The sequence below is a fragment of the Mirounga leonina genome, unplaced genomic scaffold (assembly GCF_011800145.1).
Source record: "Mirounga leonina isolate KUSES-001 unplaced genomic scaffold, KU_Mleo_1.0 Mir_201, whole genome shotgun sequence".
Lineage (NCBI taxonomy): Eukaryota > Metazoa > Chordata > Mammalia > Carnivora > Phocidae > Mirounga > Mirounga leonina.
Genome location: NW_023270504.1, coordinates 28013389 through 28037999, shown reverse-complemented (window position 1 = coordinate 28037999; position 24611 = coordinate 28013389). Strand labels below are relative to the sequence as shown.

At 49.7% G+C, this 24611-nt stretch overlaps 1 protein-coding gene across 2 annotated transcripts in view; it reads right to left on the bottom strand.

Moving 5' to 3' along the window:
• Window positions 1-23004, bottom strand: part of TSPAN11 (tetraspanin 11) — a 66560-nt gene extending 43556 nt beyond the window's left edge. The window contains exon 1 of one of the 2 annotated variants that reach the window (XM_035028451.1): window positions 22876-23004. The gene's annotated coding sequence lies outside the window, so the exon portion shown is untranslated. Of the gene's footprint in view, window positions 1-18418; window positions 18555-22875 lie in introns of those variants that run through there. The other variant, XM_035028452.1, reaches the window with a different exon arrangement.
• Window positions 23005-24611: the final 1607 nt, after the last annotated feature.

Below are 24611 nucleotides of genomic sequence, written 5' to 3'. Positions count from 1 at the left end.
TTACCAAAGAGGAAACCAAGGCACAGAACTAGAACGTGGAGAGACATGCACAGCGTGGATGGAGATGTTTTACATTTGTCTGGCAGTTCTAGGTTTGGCTTCTCGTAACTTCTTTCAGCTTGGTGGCCTCTGGTTGAAGCTAAGAATGAGGGAAGCTTCCCCAGGCAGAGACCCCAGGTGGGGGCTGCGGGAGGTGGTGGGGCCAGCATTCCTGGGTCGGGAGTACCATGCTGGCTGTCACCACCAAGATACCAAACTGCTTGGGGGAATCCTCTGGGGGGACTACCTTCTTCTTCCTGGTCCTCCATCTCCTCGACTTCGAGCCTGGGGAGCCAGCAGCTGCTAGGGTTACAGTGGGGCATGGGCTGGCCTGGGGCCTTTGGGCCGCCACCAGCTGTTTCTTTATATCACCATATTTGTTGTGTGCAGGTAAATGAATGTGGACCAAACTTCTGGACCAAACTCTTCTGGACCAAACTTAAGGTTCGATTGCTAACTATAGCGTCATATGGATGGTGCTGTAGGCGGACCCTGAATTAAAATCCTAGCATTAAGAAGTCTTAGTTTTTATGCTCGGAGAGATATATTTTCCTAAGTACACGGGTTATTTTTTTACTTTATTTGCAAGTGCCCACATGCATTATATGGATCCGTCAGGGCTCCACTCATAACCTGAAGCAGGTGGTTTGGTTTTTCCCTTGTTCTCCACACTTACACATAAACTGAGTTTTGGACTCTCTGCCTGGAGATGGGTACCACACTTTGGTATGTTTTTCTGGGTCTTTTTGTAAATTGCAGCCTGACCCATGAAATAAGGACCTCCCTAGTGCTTGTGACAAGAATCAATGAACAAACAAAGATAGTAGTAGTCAGCAGGTTAGAAGACTGGGTGTGAATACCAGCTATCACCTAGAGCAGTGTGACCCTTGGCCTCAGCTTCCTCCTCTGTGAAATGGACCTGATGCTGGTCCAGCTTTGTCTCCCTTGCAGGGTGGTTGTGAGGATCCAGCAGGATGGAGAATTCACAAGAACTATGTGCACTGTCATTGTATAAGCTCAGTGCCACACAAGAACAAAGGAATCAATACAACGAACTCCCTAAGAGCCTCTCTAATGGAGGACAATGTGTGGGTAACCCTACAGAATACATCAGCCTGGGGCCATGTATCTGAGAGCTGGTGATAGAGTCTCACGGCCTCTGCACCTAAGCCCACCCACCTGCTAGTGGACTCTGCCTAGATGACCGTGACAGGAGACCCTGTTTCTGGGTGACATGAAGAATCTACTGCAGAAAGTCAGGACCTTACTTGAACACAGTAGACTGGTTTAGACAGGAAAGTCATTTTAAAAGAAGAAGGATACGGGGCACCTGGGTGGCTCAGCCAGGTCATGGTCCCAGAGTCCTGGGATTGAGCCCCACGCATCGGGCTCCCTGCTCAGCAGGAAGTCTGCTTCTCCCTTTGCCCCTCCTCCTGGATCATGCTCACTCTCTCTCTAATAAATAAAATCTTTAAAAAAATTAAAATAAATAAAAGGGATACAAATATTAATAAGATTTAACTAAGGTTAATATTAAGGTGAGCCTCAAAATCATGAGAACCTACCAAATAACCAGTGGTGGAAGGAGACAGGGTAAGAATTATAGAGAATTATGTTTTCTATAGAAGTATAGGGGAATCAATTATACATTGGAAGGCAACTGATTGTTGTAGGGGGCCTTTTCTAAGGGTGATCCTAGAAGTAGCCCACTGATACCAGGAATGAACTCCCTGGGTTTCTACTTCCTAGGCTTAAATCTCTACTTACGAAAATATATTGGTTCATTTTTCCTAGTCTTCTCTCTCTCTCTCTTTAAATCATTCATCAACATCTTACTTTCTAAGCTCTGTTTTACCCCACGTGACCTTAAAATGCAATTTTCATATAACCTCCTGCTGGATGGGTTGGCCTAAGGTCCATTCAAAAGGTTTCTAAACTCTCCTACACCGACCACTGAAATTTTCCAGTTTGAACGTGTGACAAAAATCACTTTAGTTAGATAAATCTTTCTTAGAATGTAGATATAGTTAAATGTCATTACTCACTTGTATTTTCATGTAAATTTGTTACATCAGATGATTTTCTGTTTTTCTAAACTTTTAAAATTGAAGCTTAACAAACATACAGTAAAGTGCAGAGATCTTAATTGTAGAACTTTTTGATCTTTTTCAGAGTGCACACACACACACACACACACACGCATTGAAGGCTACGTATTTCCCTCTGAGTACTGCTTTGGTTGCTTTCTGTACATGCTGATTTGTGGTATTGTCACTATTCATTTCAAAGTATTTTTCTAATTCCCACTGCAACTCCTTTTTTCTTCCAAGATTATGTGTGTGTCACTTGACTTTAAAACATTTTGGAAATATTTTAGTAGTATTTTTCTTGTGGATTTCTGGCTTGATTCTACTGTGGCTGGAGAAGATGCTCTGTGTGATTTCAGTCTTTTGAAATTTGTTGAGACTTGCTTTATGGCCCAGAAAACCATTTCTTTTAGTGGATGTTCCATGTGCATTGAAAAGAATGTGTATTCTTCAGTTTTGTTAATCATGTTGCTGAAATAATATATCATTTTATGAAATAAATAGAAGTGGGGGGAAGGCAGGGGATACAGGGATCATGAAGCACCTCATTTTGGCTCTCAACATGGCAAGGCACTGCAAAAGTAACACCTTCAGGGGGTGTGAGGAGGCCCTCAAAGGCAGGGCCACAGCCTGGGGTCCTGCAGGTGGGGCTCCATGGGCAGCACTGGCAGGGCTTCTGCCATCAAAGCAGGGCCAATGATGTCATTAATGATGTGCCCCTATCCATTCCCTCTCTTCTCACTGGTGCCCCCATCCCCACTCCTGTGTCTCAAGGAGGACTAGGCTTGCACCTACTAGTCCCACTTCTGTTTCTGGCTTGCTCTATGATCTTGAGCCTCAGTTTCTCTCATCCGCAAAACTGGAAGGACTATCTCGCTCACTCGGTTGGGTAAAGATGCCACTCTACTCCAGGACTTACTACTGGCATGGTAACTTCTAACCACTCCTGTATCACCTAAGGCTCTGTGTATATGATCATGTGCCTAGTAGTAACAATGGCTGATAGTAATTGATATTAATTAATATATTAATATTAATCATGTGCCATGAGTTGGGGATGTTTCTAAGCACTTTGTAAGTAGTACCTCTTTTGCTCCTCACAGACGAGGAAAGGGAGACAGAGGTCAGAGAGCTTGCCCGGGGCCACACTGTTAGTAAACAGGGGGTGGCATTTGGAGTCAGGCAGTCTGACTTCAGGGTGGACTCTTCTCAGAAGGACCATATGCTCCAGTCTGCCCACACAATACCAGTTTCTCCAGTAGGACCTTGGTTTACACCTACTGCCTAGGCATGATTATTGGTAGTGCCCCATTTCATGTAAAAATGTCGCAGTTTAGATGTTCAATCCTGGCTCTTTGCCACTATCTCATAGTGCTTGTCAATGATAGTCAGTATTCCTGAAGTCTCAGAACTTCTCTGCCCCCATCCCCTCCACCTGCTGTAGGTTTCTCCAACCCGCCACACGCTCTTACACACAGGGTCACCAGCCCCCATTCACCGAGCCTAAAGCATTTCCCTTAACTGCATTATTTGCTAAAATCTGAGCTCAGTTCTGTACCCTGAACATCCACCACAGCACCTGACACATGGGTATTCACTAGATGTTGAACGAATGAATGAACAGATGAACATGGGCACTAAGGGGTCACGGGAAAGCTCCCGCACTCTTTAAGCGTCATACAAATATTTCTCACCCAGTTCCCCAGGACACCTAAGTCAAAGATGATGGGAAAGAGAGAAGCACATCTCACTCCCTCCCTTCTGGGTCCTGAACCTGCATGAATGTGAAGGACCCCATGGTCTAGCACAGAGCCTCCTGGGGAGCCTGAAGAAGCCAGCCCAGGGACTTGCTCTGTTTTCTCCCCAGAGCTTTCCATGTCGTCCCCTCTTCCCCTCATCTTTCAGTTCTAGCCTCAGGTAAGAAACGCAGACCTTGGTCCAGGGTATGCCAAAGTAGAAAATCCTTTCGAAAAACACCCAAACAAGGCACAAACAGTGACAGAACGGCCCCTGCTGGTGGGACACCCCTGGCGCGTTGTCAGGCTCATCCTCATGGAATCAGACCTCACAAGAAACCACAGCAGGAGGGGCTCACCTGGAAGGTGAGCGTGCAGGTAACCCCCTTCTCTGAACCGCACACCCTCTTTTCCTTGCCTTCGCTCCAGTCCTTCCAGGTGGCTGTCCAGCAGAGGCTGGGAAAGCCTGGAGTCCCGGAGGCCCACCTCAGTGGGATCTCGGCGCCGACCACGTGTGGCTTCCTCCTTAAAATGCTCAGCAGCAGAGCAGCGGAGCTGTGAGAGGTAAGAGTGTGTGTGCACCCAACCTGAAAGGAGCTCATTAAATAAATGCCCGATCTGAGGGAGGCAAGTCATTATTCTGCCTGTGTTTCAGAAACATAAGATTTCCTAGTCATGGAGACAAGGTGTTTCAGGGCCTTGAGAAGCCACCTCTGGCCCTGGTGCCCCTCTGACTCCCTGGCCAGGAGTCGGAAGCCCCAGCCCCCTGTGGCGGCAGCCAGTGAAGAGGCCAGGTCTCTCATTTAATGGTCTCAGGTTTCGTCACCTCTACTTTATAACCGAGGGGGCTAAGGCTCCTCTAGCAGACCCAGGCACCCACCGCTGGTGTTGGTGTCAAAGTCAAGACCTCTCAGTTCTGGCCTTTCATCAGGAATTTTTTTTTTTAAAGATTTTTTATTTATTCATTTGAGACACAGAGATACAGAGATCGAGAGCGAGAGCATGAGCAGGGAGAGAGGCAGAGGGAGACAGAGAAGCAGGCTCCTCGTCGAGCCAGGAGCCCGATGTGGGGCTCGATCCCAGGACCCTGGGATCATGACCTGAGCCGAAGGCAGACGCTTAACCATCTGAGCCACCCAGGTGCCCCTCATCAGGATTTGAGGAAAGAAAAAAGTCACCTCCAGCCAGAGGTGATTTCTCTGTCCAAGCTTGGTACTTGGAGCATGGAGATACCTCCATGAGAAGCCTCGCACAGCAAGGATGGAGGTTTCAGAGGCGGCCCATTCAAGATCTATATGGTACAGAGCAAGGGCAGGAGGAAGGCCCCAGAGCCCAAGGTGTTGGGGTTCAGCAGAGGGATGGCTCAGAGGAATGCGACAAAGACAGGGCAGCTACACCCCTCAGCTCCAGGAGGCGCTGTACACATCAGGGGCCCGTGAGTGGCTGCCGCTGGAGTCGTGCAGGGCACGGTCTATGCGGGTGCCCACAGCTGCCCTGGCAAGCACCCAGCTGCTCATTTCTGATCTTCCTTCTCTCCTGCGTTCCTTGCCGGGACTGGGTGCCTTCCGTCTGATGGAGCCAGCTGGGTGGACTCTTGACTTTTACTAGAGGTTTGCAAACAGAGCCTGGGCAGCACAAAAATATACTGGGTGGGCAGACCCTGGGGGGCTGGTACCACTGAGAACCTCCCACCCCCCTGTACCTTTTTAAACATATAAACCTCAACTCTGATCTGCAGGTAGCTATCCTCCTCTTTTTTCTAGAGAATGGGAGGTGGATTAAAACTGATTTAAGTCTAATTTCTTTTTTTTTTTTTTTAAAGATTTTATTTATTTATTTGACACAGAGAGACACAGCGAGAGAGGGAACACAAGCAGGCGGAGTGGGAGAGGGAGAAGCAGGCTTCCCGCGGAGCAGGGAGCCCGATGCGGGGCTCGATCCCAGGACCCTGGGATCATGACCCGAGCCGAAGGCAGACGCTTAACCGACTGAGCCACCCAGGCGCCCCTTAAGTCTAATCTCTAAGATAGCCAAGACTGTTAGTGGTCTGTCAAAAGTTGTCCCCCTTCCTTCTATTATAACGGAGTTGCAGGTGGGTACGCGGCCACCTCAGTAGCAACCACATTTCCCAGCTAGACCTGGCCAACTGGCAGTTCTTGACAATGGGATGTGTGTGGAAGGGCCACGTCCAGGCTTGCCGCTGGGAGTAGGAGCAGAGATGTGCCTGAAACTGAGCTTCCACCATGCAAACAAGCACAGCCCTCCAAAGCAATGGTTCTCCAACTTTAGGGCACATTCGAATCCCCTGGAGGGCTTTTATAGCCACAAGGAGCTGGGCCCCAGCCTGAGATTCTGATTCGGTAGGTCTGGGGTGGTGCCTGAGAATTTGCATTTCCAACAAGTTTCCAGGGGTCTACTGATGCTGCTGGTCAGGGGACCATGCCTGGAGACCACATCCTGCCCTTGGGGAGGGCAGAGACAACAGAGGGCAGGAACCTGGATCCCTGTGTGACTGTGGAGCAGGACAGCTGGACTGCCCTGGACTATTAAAAGAGAGAAACTTCTTTTCTCTCAGAGGCCCAGCTTTCTCTCTAACTGAATCCTGTCCGTAGGAGTCAGAGTCTTCGCTGTAGAATGTCCCACTCAAAGAGAAGAAGAAAGAAAGGCCCACTGTAGCTCCCTCTCCAAGAGCAACGCGGTGGTCCCCAAGCAGACTGGCACCCAGAGCCAGGATGCGAGCGATTGCAGGTGGAAGGCTCCCGAGCCTGACCTGGTGGACACGGAGGCTACGTCCCAAGTCCCACGTGGCCCTGCATCCTGTCTCCTTCTCAAATCATTGCCCGACCCTTCTTCTCTTCACCACCAGGGCCTGAAGCTTCACTTCCCTGTCCGGTCGTGGTGCAGCCCACCACAGTCCAGCCACCCCCTCCCCTCCACTCATCCCACAGTCACTTCTGATCGCCAAAGCCAGAGGCAGCTTTTCCCACCTCATCCTGCTTCACCTCTGCTGAATTGGACACTACTGAGCGCACCTTCCTTTTGAAGCTCTCTCTCCGCGGCTGGTGTCACGGCCCCACCCATGCCCAATCCTTCCCGTGTCTCCAATTTGCTCTGATCTGAATGTCATGACGTCATGACGCTGAGTCACTGACTCTGTGCTCTCCTCAGTCTCATTGGCTGGGTCCTCTTCTTGGTGCGCTCCTTTAATTAAAGGCTGGCACTACCTCCGGGGGGCAAGGTGGGGACCATTCTTTGTGCTTTGCCTCCTGTCGATCCTTTTCAACATCACTCACACCCAGCTCTACCTACGTCTCCCAAGCTGACGACTCTCAGAAACCTGCTGGGCACTAGGCTTTCTCATGTGGCTGCCAGCCCAGCTGAAACTAAGTCAGTAGCTCCCCCACCAACCCGGCCATCTGGTATCCCTGACACTCCCATCCAGCCACCCACCCAGGGCGCCAATCTTCAGGATTATGACCCACTCCTCTTTTTCAGTGTCACCACTTCCTGCCCCAACCCTTACCACTGCACCCAGATGTCCCCCATCTGCCCTCCTTCATCAACCCCTAGTCAATCCACTCACTCTGCTCTTCTGCAACCGCCCGCTGTAGGCCTACCCCTCATTTATTGCTGTGGTCGTCTTGTTGGTGCTTCATGTATCTCCTTTCCCTTCTGAGATCAACTAATTAATTAATCTGTTAATTCACTGAGCACTCGAGGCCTGGCTATGTGATGTAATGGGCTGGAGATTAAAGAGAAGAGGATGAATAAAGCAGGCCCTGACCTCAGAGAGCTCCCATCATGGGAGACTGTCATCAGCATCATCCAACCCAGTGCATGAAGTTCAGAGAGAAAAGTGTGTCCAGGAGAGGAACTACTAGTGAGAGTTCAAGCACAAGTAGGAATTTGTCAAAGAAGGTGACAAATTAGCTATATGCCAGGCTCAAGATTCTGGACTTTATTATGAAAGCAATGGGTACTGGTGAACTTTCTGATTCAGGGAGTGATAGAATTAGAGTCACTACTTATGAAGTTAGATTAAATAAACCCAAATGGTTTAGCAGGTTATAAACCAGATCCTGGGGTTTGGGAAGAAGCATCCCTTTAAATGAATTTTTAAAATCCGCCATGGAGTGTGGGCATCTGAAGGGAGAACCAGGCCTGTGTCCGGCTGATTTGCTGTAGCTCTGTAAGAGGCTGTAGTGGACATGTGTTGTCCAGGGCGGTCAAGGGTGGGCCAGCCCAGCCCACTGTCAGTCCAAGCAGCTGGCCCTGGCTGACCACCTGCACTGCTGGACCAGGCTAGGGGAGCAGAGGAGCCGAGAGCGAGAAGCAAAACCCTAAACCCAATGAGGAAAACCACTACCTCTCTGAACAAAGAGCACAGGGTTTTAATTTTGACACATTAGGTTTCAAAGACACCTTTTAAAAAGAAAAACGCATTGCCTAATATACTTACTGCTCCCTCTAAAAACCAGCTTAATTATAGTGAAGAATACAGTCTATAATTTTTCCCACACTCGGAGATGGATCTGTATTATAATTTCCCCGATCTTCGTGAATGAATGGATATAAGAGTTCCACCCAGAAAGAGCTGCTGTTTTCATCACCCATGTGGAGACACGTGCTTGAGCCCCTGTCCGGGTGGGGGGCTGCTGGGTCATCACCCCCGGAGGGAAGGCTGGAGCTTGGCATGAGGGGATTTGTTGGGGACTGTGTGTGTTCCTGTTCCCTCCTGGGGACAGGCACTAAGGGTGGTCCTCCCTTCCCGTGATTCCCAAACAAAGGGGAATTGCCAAAAGGATGCCAGGAACATCTGCTGACACTGAGGGATGATATTTATGGAGGTATTAGCAGATGGAGTTTGGCTGGGGGGCAGGGGTGGGCAAGCAAAGGCCCAGGAGTCAGGGGGTCTAATTCAGGATTTCCCTCACTACTCGTCAGCACTTTGGGCAAATCACTGTCTCTCTCTGTGCCTCATTTTATGAGCAAGTTGGTGTTCTAGCTACATTCTTTCAAAGAAATTTGTATGTAGAACCTAACATATAAAACAGATAATAGCGGGGCACCTGGGTGGCTCAGTCGTTGGGCGTCTGCTTTCAGCTCAGGTCATGATCCCAAGGTCCTGGGTTCGAGGCACACATCGGGCTCCCTGCTCAGCAGGAAGCCTGCTTCTCCCTCTCCCACTCCCCCTGCTTGTGTTCCCTCTCTTGCTGTGTCTCTGTCAAATAAATAAATAGTCTTAAAAAAAAAATAAAACAGATAATAGCTTCTCTGGCTGAAGGGGTGTGCTACTCCCCTGGAATCCCCCCATTCAAGCCCACCTGATCACTGTCTCCCCCTTCCCCACTTACCCGAAAGCTGGAACCGCAAAGAAACCCAGCTTTAGCACTCTATGAGACCAAGATGTGGGCATTAGCTTTTTTATTCTTTAATTGCATATTGTCCCCCATACTTGTCCCCAGTGAAAAGAAGCAGAGGGATAACTGCTGGGGTCTACATCATAGAAATCTACATCCCTTATCACAGACTCATCTGAGATCATGAGAGACCCTTCATTTTATAGATAGTTCCATTTCTGCTGACCCCCACCTGGCCCCAGTTCCACCCACTGTTTTCCTTTTTTTTTTTTTTTACTGAGGGAAAATACACATAAAATTTACCACTGTGACCATTCTAAAGTGTACAATTCAGTGGCCTTAAGGGCATTTACAATGTTGTACAACCATCACTACTATCTAGCTCAGAACTTTTCATCACCCCAAATGGAAACCTTGTAACTACTGAGCACTCACTCCTCACTCCCCTTCCGCCCAGCTCCTAGAGACCTCCACTGAGCTTCTCTATGGATTTGCCTACTCTGAATACTTCCTATCAGTGGAATCATACAATATATGATTTTTTGTGTCTGGCTTCTCTCACTTAGCATAATGTCTTCAAGGTTCATCCATGCTTGAGCATGGATTTGTACTTTATTCTTTGTTACAGCTGAATTATGTATAGACCACCTTTTACTTATCCATGCATCTGTTGATTGACATTTGAGTTGTTTCCACCTTTTGGCTATAGTGAATAGAGCTGCTATGAGCATTCGTGTACACGTTTTTGTTTGGGCACCTGTTTCCAATGCCTCTGGGTAATGCCTAGGAGTGGAATTGTTGGGTCACATGTTTAACTTACTGAGGAATTGCCAAATTGTCTTCCACAGCCCCACCTCATTTTTTTCAATATGGCGTCTGTCCTGGGCAAGTGGGCCCAAGGCCACCGGGGAATGGCAGCAGCCCTGTACGAGGACATGGGGTTTGCTATTTCTGTCCTCTCCAGGCTTTAGCTCACTGGTTGCTTGCACAGAGGATGGGAATAATAATAATTATAATAGTGATGACATAATTATTATAGTACTTCTCACAGTAACTAAGAGGTGGGCACTCTTAGGATCCCCATTTCACAGATGGAGAAACTTATTCAAAAACACACAACCTTGTCTGAAATACAGGTCCACCCTCCCATCCACCTCCTGTGCTGCTCTAGAGGAGCCTTCCTAACCCCCCCTCCCCCCACCTCCAGTCTGGAGATCCTCCTGCCCCAGCTCCTGGTGCTTGCCTCCCAGGAGCATGCCCTCGTCTGGCTCCTGCCAGGCCATTTCATGAGCTGGGCTGCCTTCCAGGATCTGCCACCGCATCAGGCTTCTTTGATTAGTTCCCAGCTCCTAGCTGATGATGAGACCACCTCCACCTAGCAGGCTTCTGTCACAACTGAGCCCTGCTCTCCGCCCTCAGCTAGGGCCTGGGGACACTGGGGCATGACAACTGATAGAGCTCCTTCTCCCTTCTCCACAAAGCAGCTTCCAGCATATGTGGGCTCACGCTGCCCATGTCAACTTTCCAGGCCCTCTACACAGGCAAGGAAACTGGGCCTGGGCTGGTCTTTGGAAGCTGCACCTAAGCCTCCGTATCTGAGGCCACGTGATCATGGTGAGGCAAAAAGGCTGCCAACTGCAGACAGGCCTGGGGCAGGAGGCCAGCCAGCGCTGCCCTCCCTGGTCGGTTCTGCTCTGCCACCTCAGGTGCAGAGCTGGGATGGAAGCAGCAGGTCCTCCCTGTCACCCCACCATCCACCCACAGGTGGTCCAGCCAACAGTCAGCTGTAAGTGCCTGACAGAAATTCGAGAAGGCCGGAGGGCTGGGTGGCCATGACTCTGAGAGCAGAGGGAGAGACTTCCAAACATCCACAGCCCCCAGTGAGCCAGACAGAGTGGGAGATGCTCTGGGCCCCGCGGGGCTCCCAAGCTTGGATTTAGGGCTTAGACGGGAGCTGGAGCCCCACGGGGCATCTGTTCTTAGGGCCCAGGGTATGCTTTCACTGTTGTGTGCATTTGAGGGTGAAGGGGTGTAAGACATGGCTCCCTGAAGCAGTCTAGAGGATGTGGGAGGCGCTCTGGGCCCCCAATCAACACCGACCACCCCCCTCAGACTCAACAAGGACTCCCACCAGGTTTGACGCAGGGGACCAGGTCCTCAGATGTACAGGCCCCCTCTGCTGCCCCCTCCTCCAGGGTGTGATCCCCAGCCGAGTGCAAATTGCCCAGTGCAGCTTCTTCCCCAAGTCCCCAGCTGCAGCCACTATTCACTTGACCTGATGGTTTCTGAGAGCCGGCTGGGAAATGACACTGCTTGAGCCCACAGCGGACACCTGTGAGCTTCAGGGAGGTGGTCCTTGTGTGACAGCTGATGCATGATCCTGAGTGTGGCTGGGAGGGGGGCTTTTCTTCCCTCCACCGTCCCTGGTGCTAGGAGGAGAGAGCTGGGGAGTGAATAGGAATGTGAGCCTGGTTCCCTGATGAACAGTTTGGGCTGTTACATATATGAAGGGAAAATTACTGTCACTCTTACTGGCTATGTGAACTTGGGCAGGTCGGTCCTATGTACGTAAGCCAGTGTCCTCCTCTGTCCTACGGGGATAAGAAGGCCCTTAAGGACCCCAGAAAGAGTGACCTTGAAGGCCAGTCAAGCACTGGTTGACTGTGCCGCCTGCTCCTTCCCGACCCCGCCAGTGGTAGCAGCCTCCATTGGAGGGGGGGGTGGAGAAGAGGGTAGTCAGAAGGCTCTGTGCTCTGGCAGAGATGCTCTGGGGTGGAAGGAGGGGTGCCCGCGAAGAAGCTTTCATTATGCTGCACACTAATTGGTGCTTAAGTACATTCACAACCTGCTCACTGGGAATCAGAAAGGCACAGACAATCCTTTCCAGGCAGCAGGAAATTAAAAAAAAATGCCTCAATGACATAAAAACTTGTCTCCTTTCCCAGAGAGTAGGATTTGTACAATGTCTCCTTTGCTTTCAAAATAATGCCTGTCTTGTCTTTGGAGAAGGACACCATGGCTTAGCAAGTAAACCTAAAAGACCATTCCTTCCAAGGGGTTCTAAGTTGGAGGCCCCTGAAATTATATGAAAAAATGTTACTATTTATGTGCTGGGGTTCCATAGGTGTTAGCAGGTCCCCAAAGAGGTTTATGAATTCCCCCAACCAAAAAGTTAAGATTCCTATTTGGGGTAGCTGTAGACAAGATCGGGATTATCAAATCCCAGGAGAAAGGTCTTATGTTAGGCACAGGATCAGGGCCCCTGTGGACCCCAGGGATGCCAGAGGAGGCAGAGATGGGGCTAGAAGCCGGTATCCCAGGTATCCAGACCCTGGTTCAGCTTGCTTTCTTCCATACCACATGGACCAACAGAACCGTGTGCTTATGTATAGGAGGGTGAGGGAGAGAACATTTACGCATCCAAATTTAAATTCCAATTTTCACTTTGGGACTTGGATGTAAATCTTTTAGGTCTTAAGTCCAGAAAGTGATGTAATTTATTGAAGAGAGTGTGAAAGCTGCTAAGCTCCCTGATAAATAAACCACGTTGCCTCATCTCAGCCCTGTGAAAACATATTTTCTAGGGACATAGAAACCCCCTTGGAAAGTATTAGAATCTTCTCCCTGCAGGAGAGCAAACACACAGATTCTTGTCTTTTTAAAGATATTTGACCTTTCTGGGCAAGGAAATAATGCACTCACATGGCAACTAACCAACAACCCCCACACTGTTACCCTAATTCTTTCCAAAAAAGAAGGAAGAACTTTTAGTTCCATGAGTTACAGAGGCAGGATGTTATAGAAACGGACTTGGTATCTGAACAGTCTAGATATTGCATACATTGACTCTCTAACCACGTACTAATTACTTCATCACCGTCAGCATCTCTACATTGTTCCTGAAGTTTGGAGAGTCGCCTGCATGTCCCAGGACTAGAAGATGGAGAAGGAGCTGGTCTGCTCCCATATGTTGGCCAGAGACACCCAGAAGGTAGATGTCATTTCTGCTTTCTCCCTGAGTAAGTTTGAGAAGAGCTGGCCCTCAAGTGCACATTCTGGTTCGCAGCCCAGTGCTTGGGCTTTGGGAAGACTGCAGCCTCCCAGTGCTGCCAACAGCCATGATCTCTGAGCTCCCACTGCCTCTGGTTGTTACTGAGCCTATTAATTCAAGGACATCAGGAAATAACAAGCCTCCAGTGCTTTGGAAGTGTGAAGAACTCTAAAAGGATGCCTCATTATTATTGATGGTGATGATAATATGTGGTATGTAATATTTATGTGCAACTTTGGCTGCTAATTTCCAAAATGAGGAGGGAAGAATTTAAAGACCCAGCCAGCTCTGTGGGTAGCAACTACATTCTCAACAACTTAAATGCAATCTTTAGCTTCTGGTCCTTGAATTCTTTCTAAGATGGCACGTCAGCAATCCAACCTTTGGATGGTGTGGGCTCACCTCCTGTCAAGGGTGCACGAGACACTGGGCAAGAATAAGGAGAGCAGGGAATAATTGCTTTCTATGTCCACAAGCTCACCCAGTTTAGATTTATTGAAATGCCACATCATGCCTGATCATGGGCAAACTTCCCCACCTCCCCACCCTCCCCAATTTTGAGGCCAGACCTCCCTGGGTTTGAATCTCAGCTCTGCCATGTGTTAGCTGTGGGATCTGGGGAAGGTCTTTAACTTAGGTGTGTCTCAACATTCACGACTGTGAGGTGGGCTTAAACCCCTGAATTTACCAAAAGGGTACCTTCTGTAAATTAAAAGACAAACCTATGCAGTAATGAGAAATAGAGCCCAAGGCTAAAATTATTGTTAAGGATAACTTTCACAAGGGAGGGATTCATTATTGCTGTTGGTGGTATTATTCTTATCCCAAGTTCTGGTTCCTGCAGCTCCCTTCACCTTCTAGGGCCTCAGTTGTAAGTAGAACAGTTCCAGTTATTTCCAGCCTTAGATTGCAAAGCAAGACTTGGAGGCCTTGCTGTGCCCCCTGGCCAGCCTACCCCTGTCCTTCTGCGCTCTCTACCCCATGCATGTGGGACAGGATGTTTGCCTGGCTGGGCAGGTTCAGGTTGATTCTGCCGTACTCCACTTTGAGAACAACTGCCCTCGGGGCAGTGCTTTTCAACCTTAGCTACACCAGAACCACCTGAGGACTTTGTAAAAATCCTGATTCCCAGGCTGCAGCCTGGGGGAATGAAAGTGGGGTCTCAGAGGGTGGCGCCTGAGAGACCGTGGTTCATGGTTTGGAGGCTAGGCCTTCCTCTAGCACAGGCTAGCCCCTGTGCCCACGTTTAGTGCTTTTGGGTCCTTGAGCTGTCTGTAACCACAGGTGGGTGGTCTGGGGCTCTGCAAACTGTTTCTGTTAGAAGACCAGTTAACAAATCTCCCAGGCTCTGCGGGCCCCATGGTCTCTGCCATGTAGTCCTCTTTGTTCTTCTGTTTGTTTCAACCTTTTAAATACATAATCTTAGCTTGCAGGTCATACAAAACAGTTTGCAGACCCCTGGAGAATAGCATGTCATGCAACTGTCAAATTTAATAATGAAAATAGCTATTTACAATTAGCATTACTTAGACAATAAATTAAAACCCAGGTAGAAGGTAGGCCAACTTAAAGGGAGTAAAGGTACAAATGTGGTCTCTCTGCTCTCTCTAACTACTTCTTCTAACAGGTCTTTCTATATTTAAAAAAAAAGAAAGAAAAGAGGTGGAAAGAACTCCTTTTTCAGTTCATGGTACCAGTACTTGCTTCCTAGAACTCGCTGGGAACTTGAGGTTTCCAGCCCACTGAAAAGCCCTCAGCCGGCAGCAAGCTATCAGAAGGTGTTAATTGCTTTCTGAGTATTTCATTCTGGCTCTAGTCCTAACTTCCTGTCTCCCTGCCTCACCTCTCTCCCCACAGAGAGAGGGACTTATTTCTTTTGGAAGGCTTGGCTTCCCTAAGCCTCTCTGTGTGCAAAAAGCACCCCAAAATGTGGAGTCACCTAAAGGGCACCTTCTCCCTTGCTAACTAAGCCACACCCTTCCCCATCCCAAACCATCTGCTTGGTTTCGGTATAAAAATGGTCATGCCTAGAACAAGCTAGCCAATGTCTTTGAACAGACATAAGAACTCCTAGAAGCTTTTTGCTTTCTGGTGCATTCCAACCATCAGACAAAACGGGCCATGCCCCCCTCTACTCCTGTCCTTTGTTCCTTTCTTTTGAGCTTCTTAAACACACTAAAACCTGTGAGTAAATGATCCAAGCTGACTTTTTAAAAATGTAAATGATTGAAAGCAGAAGGATGGAGACCTGGATAAGGAGATGGAAGCCTTTGCTATTTTCCAAAAATCTCAATGACTAACTGGAATCTGAGGGCACCTGAATGGCCCGCGCGTTTAAAGGATGTATTCTATCCCAAGTGGACCAGAACCATCTAAACATGGGACCAAAGCGGAAGGTCAAGGGTTGAAGCCCAGCTGGCTTCCCGAGCAGGCTCTCTGCACAGACTCACACTGCCCCATGCTGAGAAGGGCCTTGCACTTGGTTTAATGTGCTGCTGTTGGCATCTTGGAATTTTTAATAATTTTATCTTTGAGCCTGTGTTTTGTAAGTGAAGCCCCGTGGGACGGTGGGCATGACTGTGAGCAGACAGAAATGCACAGTGTGTGTGTCCACTGTTCCTTGCTGATCTCATTTGATCCTTGATGCCCCATGAGCACAGAATTCCTGGGGGTCCTCCAGGCGTGATGCTCAAGGAGCCTCAAATCGAGTACAAGGTAAGGTGTTCGGTTTCTCATGGAGCAAGGGGGTGCCGATGGCCCAGGGAGGTCAGGCTCTCTGCTGGAACCAGAGCTGGATTCAAGTGCAGAAAGCAAACAATGCATTATAAGAAACACCAGCAACCAAGGACCCCTATGGGTACCCTGTCCTTCCCTATTTGTGGCACTTCCTGCATTAGTCATCTCCTCAAGCTGAAAATGATGAACAGAAGGGAAGTGAAGCCCGTGTCCATGTTGGGCATGGTTGCCTTTCTTTTCAGCCCTTTCTTTCCCTTAGGCTGAAAATGGGGTTTGACAGTGTGTTGACCGAAGGTGCATGCATCAAGAAGGGAAATAAAGGGCGCCTGGGTGGCTCAGTTGGTTAAGCGACTGCCTTCGGCTCAGGTCATGATCCTGGAGTCCCAGGATCGAGTCCCGCATCGGGCTCCCTGCTCGGCAGGGAATCTGCTTCTCCCTCTGACCCTCCCCCCTTTCATGTGCTCTCTCTCTCTCATTCTCTCTGTCTCAAATAAATAAAATATAAATAAAATCTTTAAAAAAAAAAAAAAAGAAGGGAAATAAAAACATCGAGGTCATTTTGTGTATCATTTCCAGTGTTGAGAAGAACAAAACATGAGCTAGGACATATGACTGTGTGATTTGGGTGATTCTACATATGAGTTAAATGCTCATATACTTGCTTTTATTTTATGTTATTTATTTAAGTAATCCCTACGCTTAACGTGGGGCTCAATCCTAGGACCCTGAGATCAAGAATCGCACACTCTTCCAACTGAGCCAGCCAAGGTGCCCCTACTTGCATTTAAAACTGGCATTGCATGGTATCAAGATGAATTAGTAAATTCATGCTAATGATTAAAACTAAATTAAAATTTTAATTTCTCTTAGAATGCCATTGAGGAGCAAATAAAACCCACCGTGACAAGTTAAGAAAGAGACCACGGAAGACAGGAAAAGGCTTTTACATTTTAGTACTTTTAATGACACTTTTTCCTGCCTTTTGAGCCAGGGGTCCACAATTTCATGTTGCACCAGGTCCGACAAATTATGTAGCCAGCCCTCATTGAGGTACTTCTCCCTGAGGCACAATCTCATTGATGGCTGATAAGCTCCCTCCTGAAATATCTATTCTGTGGACACTGACCGAACTCCCACTGTTTGCCCAGCTTGGTGCTAGTTGCCAGGGATAAAAAGTCAATAAACGTAAATTTCTATCCTCACGCAGTGGTGAGGAATATAACCCTGAAGCCATAGTACAGGACATTGTTTTCCAAGGGTCAGAACCGTAGTACTTGTCTGCAGAAGGAGGGTCTGAGAGAGAAATGTCTTTACAACTTTTCACGAGCACTTAGAGAAACGTGGGCCTTTGCCTGTCAAAAAAAGCTTCAGAGGCTAGTTACCATACCTACATGATCAAACAGGATAATGGAAAACTTTTTATAATTTTGCAATCTGTTCCAAACCTCAGACAAACTGGACAACACCAGCCCAATCCTGTTCTTTGTTCTTTTCTCTTCTGAGCCTTTCAACACACTAGAATCTGTTGATTAAATGGTCTAAACTGATCTTTTTTTTAAGATTTTATTTATTGATTTGACAGAGAGAGACATAGCAAGAGAGGGAACACAAGCAGGAGGAGTGGGAGAGGGAGAAGCAGGCTTCCACTGAGCAGGGAGCCTGATGCAGGGCTCAATCCCAGGACCCTGGGATCATGACCTGAGCCAAAGGCAGACACTTAACTGACTGAGCCACCCAGATGTCCCTAAACTGATCTTTTAAAAATGTAAATGATAGAAAGGGGAGAAGTAGACACTGGGTAGTGAAATCACTACCACTTTTATGGTCTTTGATTAATTGTTTCCAATGGAGAAACAAATTTTCATTTACACTGAAGTGTGGCTGACAAAAATCTTTCAAAACACGAGATCCCTGTTCAAATAATAATAAGAAGAAGAATCTGGAAGTCAGGACACAGGTGAGAACCACTGCGGGGTTCTCCCCTGCTGTCTGCCATCAAAGAGGGTCAGGGAACTCTACTTTAGTTCAAAACTTAACTACTTCAAAACGGATCAGGGACCATCAGAGCAATTTCCTTTAACATTTCCTGAACCTCTGTAACAGCCTCAATTCTTGAATTCTTGGCATTTTGCAGTAAAACCCCTTAAGCCTTTAAGAAGGGCTGATGCGTACACAGGGCAGTGAGGTGGGAGGGAGCTGCTTAAGTCCAGCCGCATCCTGCCCCCAGTTGTGTGGGGAGCAGAACGGCCCAGGGGGAAAGACAGCCAGAGGAGAAAAGGGGTGGTTGGCTGGCCCCGGGCGTACCCCCCCAATGACCGGCACGCAAGATCAGGGCTGGGACGCGTGGTGCAGCAGTCACCACCTGGCAGGCCCCACTTGTTACCGCAAACCCTCGTCCAGAGTGCTCACCTTGGTCAGCCCACACCTGGGCGCTCTGTGCCCCTCTCCGGATTTGGGCTCTCTGGATTTAACTCTGCCATCCATTGGTACCCAGGCCAGCCGGGAAGTAGAAGTCCTTTCTTTGGTTGGCAGAAGAGGAACTGAAACTCAGTGAGGTCACGTAACACACGGAGGGCCACCCAGAAGGAAGGGGCAGGGCCCCGATTCCAGGCTGGAGTGCCTGACCTGGAGCTGGGCTCTCTGCCCTTCCCCCACAAGTCCCACCGCACCAGTTTTCCTTTCGTTTCCTGAGCTCCAGCTACGGCTCAGGTGAGCGACACCCCAGCGGCGTACCCTCAGCTGTTTTCTCCTCTCTTCCTGGGAGTGACTTTAATCTCCTCAGAACTAGATGCTTGAGGTCAGGGGCCAGATCTTTAGGTATTCTGAGGCCTGGAGGCTCAGAGGAGGCTCTGGGTGAATATGTGCATATTGATCGGCCCTCCCCTTCAACTCCGCAGTGCATCCCCTTCTAAGCACAAATCTCATGAACCCCGGAGCCCACGGGGGTCAGCCAGGGCAGGGACTGCTACAAGAAGCAAGGTCAATGGTCGGCAGGAATTACCAGGGGTGTCTGTGTTCCCTCTCTCCTTTCCACTTCTTTCCATAGTCTCCCCCCTCAGCCACCCCCCCAAAACAACTCAATGAAACTGAACCTCCTTCTCCATTAAGGGGTGTGCTATTAATATATAATATTACCATTACATGTCATATACTCTTAGTACATACTATATATATATACACACACACACTATTAGATATTATATATTACTATTATGTACTATATAATAATTGTATATAGTAATATAAATAATAATAAATAAAAGTAATATACAGTATATAATAATATATAATACTGTAAATAATATATAATAGTAATAGTATATATAGTATATAATACTAACAGTATATACTATAATATGTAATTATATAATATGTATTTATATATTAATAGCATATAATATTCAGCATGTTGTTATATATTACATACTATATACTATACATTACTGTATCTTACATAATTACATATATAATATTATGTTTTATATAACTATATTAGAGTATACATGTCTTATACTAACTCCTATGGGGTTTAACAAAGGTGGTGGTCAGCATGGATTCTGTGCCAAAAACCTGGGCACACAGTGCTGATATGGGAGCCACAATGCCTCCTGCAAATGGATTTACGGGAAGAGACGACCTCGGGGCTGACAAGGCTGCTGTAAATGCGGGTCAGGGGATGCCATCACGTCGCTGTCTTCTAGGCTCAGGAATGGCTCAGAGAGAGGGCTCCTTCCCACTGCCAACTACTCAAGAATAAAGCATGCTGAGGTGACATCTACTGGGCAGGAGGCACATCTGGACAGTCCGCCTGGAAACATACCCGCGGGAGGATGATGACAGACATGGTCACCCTGAACAGGCAGCTCTCAATCAGAGTGTGGCTTATCCGCTTTGCAGATAGTCAGTGTCCCCTCCTGCTCATCTCACACATAGTTCAGAGTTCCCACGGACCTCTGGTTGCTGGACTGTGTGCAAAATCATCTTCATATTAACCTTGTCCAAAAATTCAGGAAATTAAACCGGTTGCAAAAAAAACAACCCTATGATGACTTCCCTGGCCAAGCAGAAGTGATCTGTAGGATGTGTCTGAATCATTGCCGTTGGTCCTCCTTGAGGGCTGAGCCTGCACTATTTCCAGCTGCAGGACTATTATTTCAACTTGGACTTGAAAAGGCCCCTCGGCATCTTCTGATACAATGGTTTTCCAGTTTTATCTTAGTGGGAGGGCCCTTTCTTCAAAGGAAATCCTAGCTGGATGCCAGCCCATAACTCAGATTAACCCCCAGCTGTTGGAGTGAGGGACCCATGGCCCTGCTTATGGGGCTTGCTCCTCCCTCAAAAGCTCCTAGGAGCACAATTTGAAAAGCATGCCACCATTCCCTGCTTATTAAGTTATTCGCTCGATCACCGACACAACGTTTTCTGAGTACCTACTATGTTCCAGGGGCTGGTGAGCCAGCAGGTAGGAGGACCGGGGGAGGGCCCTGCTTTCCAGAATCTTCCAGTATGGCTGGAGATAGCAGAGCTAAGTTCAGACGATGGTAAGTGCTATGAAAGAATCAGATCAGGGCAATGTGCTTGTGGCCCAGGAGGAAGCTACTTTAGATGGGGGATTGAAGAAAGGCCTCTCTGAGGCAGTAAAACCTGAGCGGAGGGCAGAACAACCGGTTGGACAGATGCCCTGATTTTGACCAGTGAGGAAGCTGACCCAAAGAGGTGAAGTGATGTTCCCCAGGACACACAAGTTGAGAGCCGAGCCAGGACTTGACCCTGGGTTTCCAGGCCCCCTGGCCAGGGCTCTTACCTTTCGCAGTGTTGGCTACACAGCTGCTACACGCAAATAAGGCTCTGTAACGGGGGATATCTAAGTGCCCACAAAACCCCACACCTGCCCTGGCATTCAGGGCCGCCTGTCATGACTCTTAGTGCCCTCTCAGCCCTCCTCAGCCGGTTTGAGTCTGGCTCTGTACCCCAGAAGACAGCACCATGCAGTTGCCATCCCATACCCATGACGTTGCTTGGGAAAACTCCCTCCTCTCTTATGTCCCTGGCTTCAAACTGTGGAAAGGGCTCTTTACTGCTTCTGTTGGTGGCATGAAGATAAAAGCAAGATGGCGGCTCACCCAGAAGAAGGCTCCCTGCAAAGTCAAGCTGCTCTAGGGTTACACAACTTAAAGGCCAGCCAAGCCAGTTTTCCTCCTGGGCTGTAGAAGGCTTTCATACAAAACCTCCAGCACTGCAAGGTCTGTACGGATCAAACACACCAAGAGTCCAAAGCTGGGCTCTAGGCACACGCTCCTGCTGAATATCATGGGAAGCAGTATGCAAATGGCTCCCTTTACTAACCCCAGCCAAATAGCTCCAGGCCCTCAAAGTGTTCCCCAAGCCTCAGACTCCACCCCATGTGCCCAGCATTTGCCCTTCGCCCTCCGAGCCTAAGGCTGTCCCAGCACTTTCCCAGGCATTAGCCAATTTGAGCCTCCAGTACCTCCTGAGGTAGGCAGGACAGCAGTTCTTTTTTTTTTTTTTTTAAGATTTTATTTATTTATTTGACAGAGAGAGACACAGTGAGAGAAGGAACACAAGCAGGGGGAGTGGGAGAGGGAGAAGCAGGCCCTCCGCTGAGCAGGGAGCCCGATGTGGGGCTCGATCCCAGGACCCTGGGATCATGACCTGAGCCGAAGGCAGACGCTTAACGGCTGAGCCACCCAGGCGTCCCAGGACAGCAGTTCTAAATCGCATTTTGCACACAAGCAACTGAGCCACTGAGAGACCTGTGCAGGGAACATCACTAGTAACATAGTAACAACCACTGAATTATGATTCAAACCCAGGGCTCCAGATTCCAAAGGTAGCTATCATCAAGCTGCTCACAGATTAAACACAGAGTATCCACCCTGGTTTAATACCACACTCATTCCCTCTCTCCCTTCCACCTACATCTTATGCCCTGGAGTGTACTAAGGAGGGTTTCCAGAAGCTGCCTCTTCTCTTCTTGCTATCCCTGCCTCATACTGTGTGCCCACATGCTGGAGAGATCTGTAGCAATTTAGACCCAAGGTGAGATGCTCTCCTGTCCAACCTGACTGACCCCTCCTTCCTTTCATATTTTCATATTTTCAGCCAGTTCACGCTTCTCAATACTGAACATACCACTGGGAAAATACACCCTAGAACCATCCACATCTTCCTTCTTCCCATACCAAACCGGCCAACTGCACCTGCAGGACTGGACAGGCAAACACAGGTGACGGGGCCTGCATAGCCATGTCCCCACAAATACACAGATGTGTCCCCATGGGACACAGAAGCCACACCAGCTGCCAGCATTTAGCAAACTCTGCTAACTCTATACAATTCTAGCTAGGATTACTCTGGACCGGTCACCCCGGGCTTATGCCTAAGAGCCAGCTACCAGAATCCAGGTGGACAAAGAAAATGACATTTTGACGAGAAACCGACAGGCACCGAGCACGCTGGGCGGCACAAGACACCCAGAAGCCCAGAGCCCTCTCCCAAGGCTATAAGCGCAGAAAGGCGGACTCGTGACTCAAGAGTATAATTAGGGACACAAAGCTGCGACCCCCGCAGAGCCCTGTGCGCGCCCGCGTCCACCCAGAGGAACCCGAGGCCTCCCGCCCCCACTCCGCATCCAGAGTCCGCTGGCCCCCGACCGCCCAGGCCCGGTCCGGCTCAGCACGGCGGGCCGCGCGGCACGGGGAGGGAGGTGGGGGTGCGACCCGCCCGCCGCCTCCCCCCGCCCCCCCGCCTCCCCCCGCCCCCCCCGCCTCCCCCCGCCTCCCGCCGCCTCCCCCGCCCCGGCCCTCCCGAGCCCCGCGAGCTGCTCCGCCGCCCCCCGCACTTACCCGGCCTCGCGGGCCGCCGAGCTCCGCACGCAGCGACGGGGGCGGGAGCTTCGGGAGGCGCGGCGGCGCTCCGGGCCCTCCCAGCGGGAGAGCGTCAGGGTGCGGGCAGCCAGGCTCCAGCCCAGCACCCCGGGCACTTCCTGCCGGCCCGCCCCGCCCCGCTTCCCGAGCGCCCACCCTCCCGGCTCGCCCCCTCCGAGTCCCAGGCTCCGTTCCTCCCAGCCGGCTGGCCTCGCCCAGAAGTCCAGAGCTGGGCCGCGTCTTTGTTTGGGAGCTGGCCTCTTTTCAATTCGGAGCTCATAGAGCCAATTAAGTCGGAGTTAGGGGCAGCTGTGTGGTTGCCCGGGGATCCCTGCGAGGAGGGGAGGGGAGGCTCACAAACCCGCGGCTCCCCCGCTCCCCCTTTCCCAGACCCGGGGGGGGGGTTCTCTCTCAGGTCTTGCTTTCTTCCCCTGGGTTGGTGCGTGGCTCAGGTCCGGGGAGACATTGGCCTGCGGGGGCTCCCAGGGACTCTAGGGACAAGCCCCTCTGATCCCAAAGAGCCGCTCCTCTCTCTCTGCCTGCCCCCTATATATAAGGAAGCCTCCCATCAGTGCCCTGTCCCAGCGAGAGCCCTCTGGACCATGGGCTTGGCTTTCTGTTTCCTGGGCCCAGGAAGCCTCAAGACCTCCTTCCAGACTGGAGAAAAGAGGAAGAGTAGACACAGCACAGGCCGTGCCCTGGTTGAGAACAGGTGCGAAGCTGCGGAGAACTGGCTCTGTTCTACCTGTGCAGCAAATTATTTCTCAAAGTAACAAAGGCCTGCGCTTATCCACCCACGTTCTTCTGAAACTTGACTGCAGCAAGCAAGGTTACCAATTTACTAGGGCGCTAGGTCAGGGAAGCCCTTGGAAGCAGGGATTGCTGACAGAAGCATAGCACCGAGCAAAAATCAGCAGAGCGGACCAGGTGGAGGTCGCAGGAGGTGATTCCAGTGGTCCCTGTGAGGGGCAGGCCTGAAATGGGGGTGAATGTGGAAGATGCAGCGGACAGGGGGCTCCACAGAGCTTGCCGTGTGTGTCATAGATGGAGGGGTAGCGAGGGGGTCTGAAGAAGGACCATGCCGGTGCTTTGAGTGTGGAAGTCTGGAGGAAGACCTGGAGTGCTGTGAAGCAGAGGGAAGATAAGATGGAGGGAGTCTGGACAATGTAGAGAGGGCTGGGCTGAGGACAGAGCCCAGGTGGAAGCTCGAAAAGGAGCCAGTGAAAGAAATTGACACCATCCAGGAGGGCCAGCACTCATGCAGAATGCTCAGATCCAGGAGAAGCCCGGGCTACAGGGACACCGAAGAGGAGGGCACCCAGGAGGAGGGCACCCAAGAAAACAGGTTAGACTTGGAGCTGAAGAGATCTTTGGGAGACTTTTGAGAGAATCATTTCAGGATAAGGAGTATAAGCCACATTGCCCCCTTCCTTGGGGGCATCAGGTCTGATCAGTTGATGCAGGGATACAAAGGCACATCCTCTTACTTTCAGACAGGAGGACCCTGAAGGACTATTCTAGCTCCAGAGCTTCCCAAGGGATTAGCAGAGGCCTCTGTAGAAACTGCACCTCGGTTCAAGTTCACTCTCTGTCCAGTCCCACTTCCTCACTTTCTTATAGGCGTTGTTCCCAAGGCTATTTCCCGAGACCTCCATCTCCATGCAGAGTCTGTTTCCCAGAAATCTGACCTGAGATGGGGGCGTCAAGAGAGAAGG